This window comes from Giraffa tippelskirchi, chromosome 14, assembly GCF_054371585.1.
Source record: "Giraffa tippelskirchi isolate mGirTip1 chromosome 14, T2T-mGirTip1v1.2.pri, whole genome shotgun sequence".
Taxonomy (NCBI): Eukaryota; Metazoa; Chordata; class Mammalia; order Artiodactyla; family Giraffidae; genus Giraffa; species Giraffa tippelskirchi.
Genome location: NC_137288.1, coordinates 52,004,199 through 52,011,879, shown reverse-complemented (window position 1 = coordinate 52,011,879; position 7,681 = coordinate 52,004,199). Strand labels below are relative to the sequence as shown.

The window sequence follows — 7,681 nt, the reverse complement described above, 5'->3', positions numbered from 1 at the left end:
GATCCAGCGGATGTTGGCAATTTGATCTCTGGTTCCTCTGCCTTTTTAAATCCAAACTACCGCACAATTGCACTCATTTCACATGCTAGTAAAGTAATGCTTAAAATTCTCCAAGGCAGGCTTCAGCAATATGTGAACCGTGAACTTCCAGATGTTCAAGCTGGTTTTAGAAAAGGCAGAGGAACCAGAGATCAAATTTCCAACATCCACTGGATCATCGAAAAAGCAAGAGAGTTCCAGAAAAACATCTACTTCTGCTTTATTGACTATGCCAAAGCCTTTGACTGTGTGGATCACAATAAACTGTGGAAAATTCTGAAAGAGTTGGGAATACCAGACCACCTGACATGCCTCTTGAGAAATCTGTATGCAGGTCAGGAAGCAACAGTTAGAACTGGACATGGAACAACAGACTGGTTCCAAATAGGAAAAGGAGTATGTCAAGGCCGTATATTGTCACCCTGCTTATTTAACTTATATGCTGAGTACATCATGAGAAACACTGGGCTGGAGGAAGCACAAGCGGGAATCAAGATTGCCAGGAGAAATATCAATAACCTCAGATATGCAGATGACACCACCCTTATGGCAGAAAGTGAAGAAGAATTAAAGAGCCTCTTGATGAAAGAGGAGAGTGAAAAAGTTGGCATAAAGCTCAACATTCAGAAAACTAAGATCATGGCATCCGGTCCCATCACTTCATGGCAAATAGATGGGGCAACAGTGGAAATAGTGGCTGACTTTATTTTTCTGGGCTCCAAAATCACTGCAGATTGTGATTGCAGCCATGAAATTAAAAGACACTTACTCCTTGGAAGGAAAGTTATGACCAACCTATACAGCATATTAAAAAGCAGAGACATCACTTTGCCAGCAAAGGTCCATCTAATCAAGGCTATGGTTTCTCCAGTAGTCATGTATGGATGTGAGAGTTGGACCATAAAGAAAGCTGAGCACCGAAGAATTGATGTTTTTGAACTGTGGTGTTGTAGAAGACTCTTGAGAGTCCCCTGGACTGCAAGGAGATCCAACCAGTCCATCCTAAAGGAGATCGGTCCTGGATGTTCATTGGAAGGACTGATGTTGGAGCTGAAACTCCAATACTTTGGGCACCTGATGTGAAGATCTGACTCTTTGGAAAAGACCCTGATGCTGGCAAAGATTGAGGGCAGGAGGAGAAAGGGACCACAGAGGATAAGATGGTTGGATGGCATCATCAACTCGTTGGACATGGGTTTGAGTGGACTCCTGGAGTTGGTGATGGACAGGGAGGCGTGGCGTGCTGTGGTCCATGGGGTCGCAAAGAGTCGGACACGACTGAGCGACTGAACTGAACTGAACTGAACTGAACATCTGGAAGTTCACGGTTCACATATTGTTGAAGCCTGGCTTGGAGAATTTTGAGCATTACTTTACTAGCATTTGAGATGAGTGCAATTGTGCGGTAGTTTGGATTTAAAAAGGCAGAGGAACCAGAGATCAAATTGCCAACATCCGCTGGATCATCACAAAAGCAAGAGAGTTTGAAAAAAACATCTGAGTTTTCCAAATTTGCTGACATATTGAGTGCAGCACTTTCACAGCATCATCTTTGAGGATTTGAAATAGCTCAGCTGGAATTCCATCACCTCCACTAGCTTTGTTCGTAGTGACACTTCCTAAGGCCCACTTGACTTCACATTCCAGGATGTCTGGCTCTAGGTGAGTGATCAAACCATCGTGATTAACTGGGTCGTGAAGATCTTTTTTGTACAGTTCTTCTGTGTATTCTTGCCACCTCCTCTTAATATCTTCTGCTTCTGTTAGGTCCATACTATTTCTGTCCTTTATTGAGCCCATCTTTGCACAAAATATTCCCTTGGTATCTCTAATTTTCTTGACGAGATCTCTAGTCTTTCCCATTCTACTGTTTTCCTCTATTTCTTTGCACTGATCACTGAGGAAGGCTTTCTTATGTCTCCTTGCTATTCTTTGGAACTCTGCATTCAAATGGGTATATCTTTCCTTTTCTCCTTTGCTTTTTGCTTCTCTTCTTTTCACAGCTATTTGTAAGGCCTCCTGAGACAGCCATTTTGCTTTTTTGCATTTCTTTTTCTTGGGAATGGTCTTGCTCCCTCTCTTCAGTACAATGTCACGAATCTCCGTCCATAGTTCATCAGGCACTCTATCTGTCAGATCTAGTCCCTTAAATCTATTTCTCACTTCCACTGTATAATCATTAGGGATTTGATTTAGGTCATACCTGAATGGTCTAGTGGCTTTCCCTACTTTCTTCAATTTAAGTCTGAATTTGGCAATAAGCAGTTCATGATCTGAGCCACAGTCAGCTCCCCGTCTTGTTTTTGCTGATTGCATAGAGTTCCTCCATCTTTGGCTGCAAAGAAGATAATCAATCTGATTTCGGTGTCGACCATCTGGTGATGTCTATGTGTAGAGTCTTCTCTTGTGTTGTTGGAAGAGGGTGTTTGCTATGACCGGTGCGTTCTCTTGGCAAAACTCTATTAGCCTTTGCCTTGCTTCATTCTGTACTCCAAGGCCAAGTTTGCCTGTTACTTCAGGTGTTTCTTCACTTCCTAGTTATTACTTTTTTTACTTTCCTAGTTTTTACTTTTTCCGTATCTTGGATATTGTAAATGATGCTGCTACATCGCTATATTGCAATGCTGTAGTGGAGTGCATATATCTTTTCAAATTAGTAGTTTTGGTTTTAGTGGTTCTTATTTATGCTCATTTCCCCCTTAGATAGCATGTGCATCTCAACAATCTAATTGGTCCACAACTCCTGTAAGGGCTATATTGTGTCAGATATTTCTTGGGCATTTCTCTCAGAGCTAACATAATTAGGACCTATGGGAGATTATTAGTAGATAATTGTTGAGTTGAATACTAGTTTATCATTTTTTCTAAAAATACCTCAGTGGTGTAGCTCTTCATATAAATTTCAAAAGTTCTTTGCAAACGTAATTCCTCTGAGCCGTCTAATAAGCATAAAACAAATGGCAGAGTAAGCCTCTTTTGCAAGATATTCCCAAAAGAAGTTCTATAGGCTTAACAGTTTTCATAATATGTAGTGAAATGTTCAGCTTAATACCCTCTGAAATGCCAAAACTATCAGGATTTTTTTTTTTTCAAACGGTGACAAAGACATAACTCATGTTCCTTTCAAACTCTTTCAGTGTCCAGCAAAGGGACCCATCGCCTGTCTGAAGCAAGGACTTGGGTGAAAACATAATGAAGAGAATTTTTTTCTCTCTAACAAAATTTAGAAATGATACTTTCTTCTCAGATTATATGGAGTGTGTAATAATTATAAAGTATTAAAACACAAACTCCATCTTCATTATTGAAAAGCTGTGGTTTCTGCTTACATAATTAGAGGAATTTCATAGACATGAAAGAGTAAAGTTTATGGCAGTTTGTTTTAGCCAGAACCGTTATAAGCATCCAGCATTTCATCAATAATTCAATTTTTAGCATGTGTTCAAAATCCAAATGTGATTATCTGTTATGAATAAAAAGACAGTAAACACTTTGATAAAAGTTGAAAAGCACTGCGCTGTGTCCCCATTAGGTGGTCAGAAGAAGACATTTTGGGAAAGAACATCAGTCAACGGAGCAGATGGGACCTTGTGAAGTACAGACACAGCAGAGGTTACAACGGGGGCTTTGAAGCCAGACTAGAAAGGTAAACAGGATTTAGGTGTGTGAGGAAGTCAGTGGGGCTTCCCCAGTGGCTCAGTGGGTAAAGAGTCTGCCTGCAACGCAGGCGATGTAGGCGACTTGGGTTCGATCCCTGGGTTAGGAAGATTCCCCTGGAGGAGGAAATGGCAACCCACTCCGGTATTCTTGCCTGGAGAGTCCCATGGACAGAGGAGCCTGTGTGTGATTTAAATGTAATTGTGTACTCTTGAAGTTTGATTAAATAGATCATGGAGTTTAAGAAGAAATATGAGTGAGAAGGGCAAAAAGTAAAAAATCATCTGGCACGTTAAACTCACCAAGTCTGGCTGGGAAAAAATGTTCAAACTTGGAAGACTGTGAGAGTCTTTCAGTCTTCTAGGTGAGATCATAAGTGAACTGAATCAAGCTCTTCTTAACAGGCTAACCTAAGAGAGAATACTTTTTTCCTCTTTTCACTGTTACATTAGAATTGAGTAACTTTGGGTGGCGGGGGGAGTCGGGGGAGAAGGAGAGGAATCCTAAACTGATAAAGTGACAAAGCAAATCAATGAATTATTGCTCACTCTTGTAGCAGTTCCCAAAGTCAACTGAAAGGTAGGCATCCATGTGTGTGTTTTAATTGATATAACCAACAGAAAATGGGAGAGAACTTACGGTCTGAACAAAACCCAGTCAATTTCTTACCAAAATCCAAAACATCAACAATTCTTCACTGACTTATAATAGGACTCAGAATCTATAGCACATAACATTCACAATGTCCAGGATACGATACAAAATCTTTCTACACACATCCAACCAGGAAAATAGGACCAGTTCTCAAGGAGAAAAGATGCCAACCTCAAAATGGAATTATTAGACAAAGACCTCAAACCAGTTATTATATCTATGCTACATAAGGTCAGCGTAAACACATTTGAAATGAATGTAATGACAAACAAAATTCTCAGCAGATAAATGGAAAATAGAAAAAGGAACCAATTGAAAATTACTGAACTGAAAAATACAATATTGGAAGCAAAAAAAAAAATCACTGGATGGACTCAAGATCAGAACATAGATCTGATAAAGGAAAGGGTGAGTAAACGCGAAAACAGAATAATGAAAATTATTCAACAAATTAAAGAGAAGAAAGAATGAAAAAAAACACACCAGAGTGTCAGGTAGATAACTTCTACAGATCTAACATGGAGTAATAGGAGTCTCATATGGAGAAAAGAGAGAGATTGGAACAAAAAAAAATTTTTTTTTGCATCAAGACATGGCTGCAGATGCCCCTGGCGTGCTGGGCCATCTCTCAAGTGGGAGGCCAGGACTATGTCTAGCAGCTCTACCCAAGGTGACAGACGTGTAGGAGAACACAAAATGAGAAAATTCCCTTGCCTCTCCCCCACCTAATTTTAGACCTTTTTAAAAGTATGAATGCTGATTTTTGTCTGGGAAACATTGTTGAGAAATTAGCCTTCTTGGGGCCTGAAGTCTGTCAAGGCGGCCCAAGCTCTCCAGCCCGCCGTCCTGGCGGTTGGGGGCCATTATCTCCAGAGACCACGTTGAACCCTGAGTCACTTTGCAAGGAGACTGTGCTTTTGCTGTTATTTCCCGACGGTTGTAAGACACCTGTCCAGCGACCTTACCCAATTGGGTGATTTCTTAAGAATTGTAGCAATAATCAGAAGCCCTCTCTAGGCATCAAATGTAACACAAGTTTCCTCTCCTTTGACGCCTCCATCGCTGCAGGCAGATCAGACGAGGGTTCTTTCTCTCTGGCATTTCATCCCCACTTTATATTAGTGAAGCTGCTTTGATAATTCTTCTTACAGAACCTGGGGCTTGTGACTTCAGATTGTTAGGGCTCCAGAGAGGAACCCTGGCCCAGGGGTTCCATTCCTCTGGGACCCCAGGGAAGGCTGAAGCAAAACTTCTTTTCTCCTATCATGTCCCAACAGGCTGTGTGTCCAAGGACTCCAGAAGCCTCTGTAAATCATTTCTGTTACTGCTACTGTCCAGTGTTGGCTGCGATGTGGCCCCTGAAATCCCAGCCACAGACCACTCAAGAGACGAGGTGGCGTACGCCCCTTCACACCACCCTTGGAGTCATTGACCGGGGAACCGTGGGCGCTCTGGACTCCTTGGAAGTTTCACGTGAAGACCCAGTCTCTTTCTGGGAATTTTTCCAGTGAAAATCATCATTTTTGCACAGGAGATGTTCTTGACCATCCTTCTGGACAGCCTCACGATCTAAATGTCGTCCCCAAGTTTCCTGCCAGGTACCGTTTTCCAGGCATGGGCAGAGGGGGCGAGGCCTAGCTGTCTCCTAGGGTCTAGCCCTGGGGAATCCAGGGCACATGTGTGGGAACCTGAGTTCAGAGCCCAGGCCTGAGTGTGTGCTGTTGGTTTTGTTTTTTTTTTACAGCTTCATTGAGGTGTCACTGACATATGATAAACTTGACAGCACATATTAATATTTAAAGCGTGCAGCCTGATGACTTTGACTGTATGTATCCATCCTCGAAATCATCACATTCAGGATAAAGAACACACCCACTACCCCCGAAGTTTCCTCCTGCCCCTTTGCAACCCCTCCCGCCCACCTCTCCCTGAAACACCTCACACACTGTTACAAAGCTGAAGACAAAAACAGGAAACAGGAAAGCAACTCTACCCATTGGACAAGTCGGCTATAACCCCGGCTCCAAAACAAGGTAAGGAAATTATAAGACAGTTACAGACCAATTTTTCTTTTGGACCTAGATGTGAAAATCCTCAATAAAATGCTGGTTAGTTGAATTCCTCAATTAGGGGAAAAATATGACCAATTACAATTGCACCCCAGATTCCCTTTTTAAAAATTCTCCTGTGTGTTATTTATTTTTCACCGAATCTTTGTTCGTTTTCCACTTTTCCTTCCAATTTCCCTGCAGTATTCAATTTGGCTGATACTCTCATTTTATCCTGACATTGCCCGAGCAGCTTGGCTGTTTTCTCATAAGCTCCTGGAGGGGAAATGTGTCCTGGAGGAAGAAAGGATGCTGGTGGGTGGCAATCACCCAGATTTCAAAATGAAAGGAGCAGAGGAGGAGGGAGGTGGTGTTCAATTCCAGTTTTCTTAGGTCCTTTTATTGCTTGTCAATCTAGTGAATGGGTCTCAAGAAATACCACTAAAGGACCTGGTATAACTTCACTTTGTGTCAAAGCTCCAGAATACAAAGGCTTCTTCTTTGATCTGGAGGGTAGGGCCCAACAATTCGGGTTTCTAGGGTAAGGCATTCGTTTTCTATTCCCTCAGCCTGTGCAGCTATTCCCTCAGTCTGTGCAGCTGTCTCTAACACGATTCGTGGTATTGAGGATGTGACACATGGTGAAATGTCGAACATCCATTTATCAACAAATATTTATCAATAAAGTGTGAACTCAATTAAGTGTGAACTCAAGTGTGAACAGTTTGTGAAGACAAAAATGAAGACAATGCTCTATTAAAATTGCTTGCATCAATAAGCACATGTGTACCTTGTTTGGTGTGTATGTACTCAGTCGTGTCCAACTCTTTGCGACCCCATGGACCGTAGCCCACCAGGCTCCTCTGTCCATGGGATTTCCCAGGCAGGAATACTGGAGTGGGTTGCCATTTCCTTCTCCAGTTAAAACATTATAAAAGCAAGGGCTACATTGGGGTGCAGTGGGGTAGAAAGGGATGGGAAGGCTTTCAGATCTTTGCAGGATCTGTCATGGCAGCACTTGAGGAACAACAGCCCAGCTTGCAAAGTGCTTTCACTGTGGTAACGAGAAGGTTGGGGATGGGGTGGGTGGGCCATGGACACAGCTGTCCTAAGCTGCCTATGGAAACAAAGGGGCCCCAGCGTGGAGTACCGGGAAAGCCTGCAAAGTGGGCCGGGCCTTCTCATGGAGAGCCTAGAAAGCTACCTCATGCCCGTCTCCAGCCAATCCCACCACAAGAGGCCACCTCTCTGATGTCTGTGGCCACATAAGGTAGGTGTGTGAT

At 42.6% G+C, this 7,681-nt stretch overlaps 1 long non-coding RNA gene across 1 annotated transcript; it reads left to right on the top strand.

Annotated features, from left to right (window-relative positions):
• The first annotated feature begins 1,729 nt into the window (after nucleotides 1-1,729).
• LOC145534841 (uncharacterized) lies at nucleotides 1,730-7,176 on the top strand. The gene is made up of 4 exons (XR_014075011.1): nucleotides 1,730-3,685; nucleotides 5,628-5,948; nucleotides 6,095-6,383; nucleotides 6,603-7,176. It is a non-coding gene; the product is annotated as an uncharacterized LOC145534841 (long non-coding RNA).
• Nucleotides 7,177-7,681: the final 505 nt, after the last annotated feature.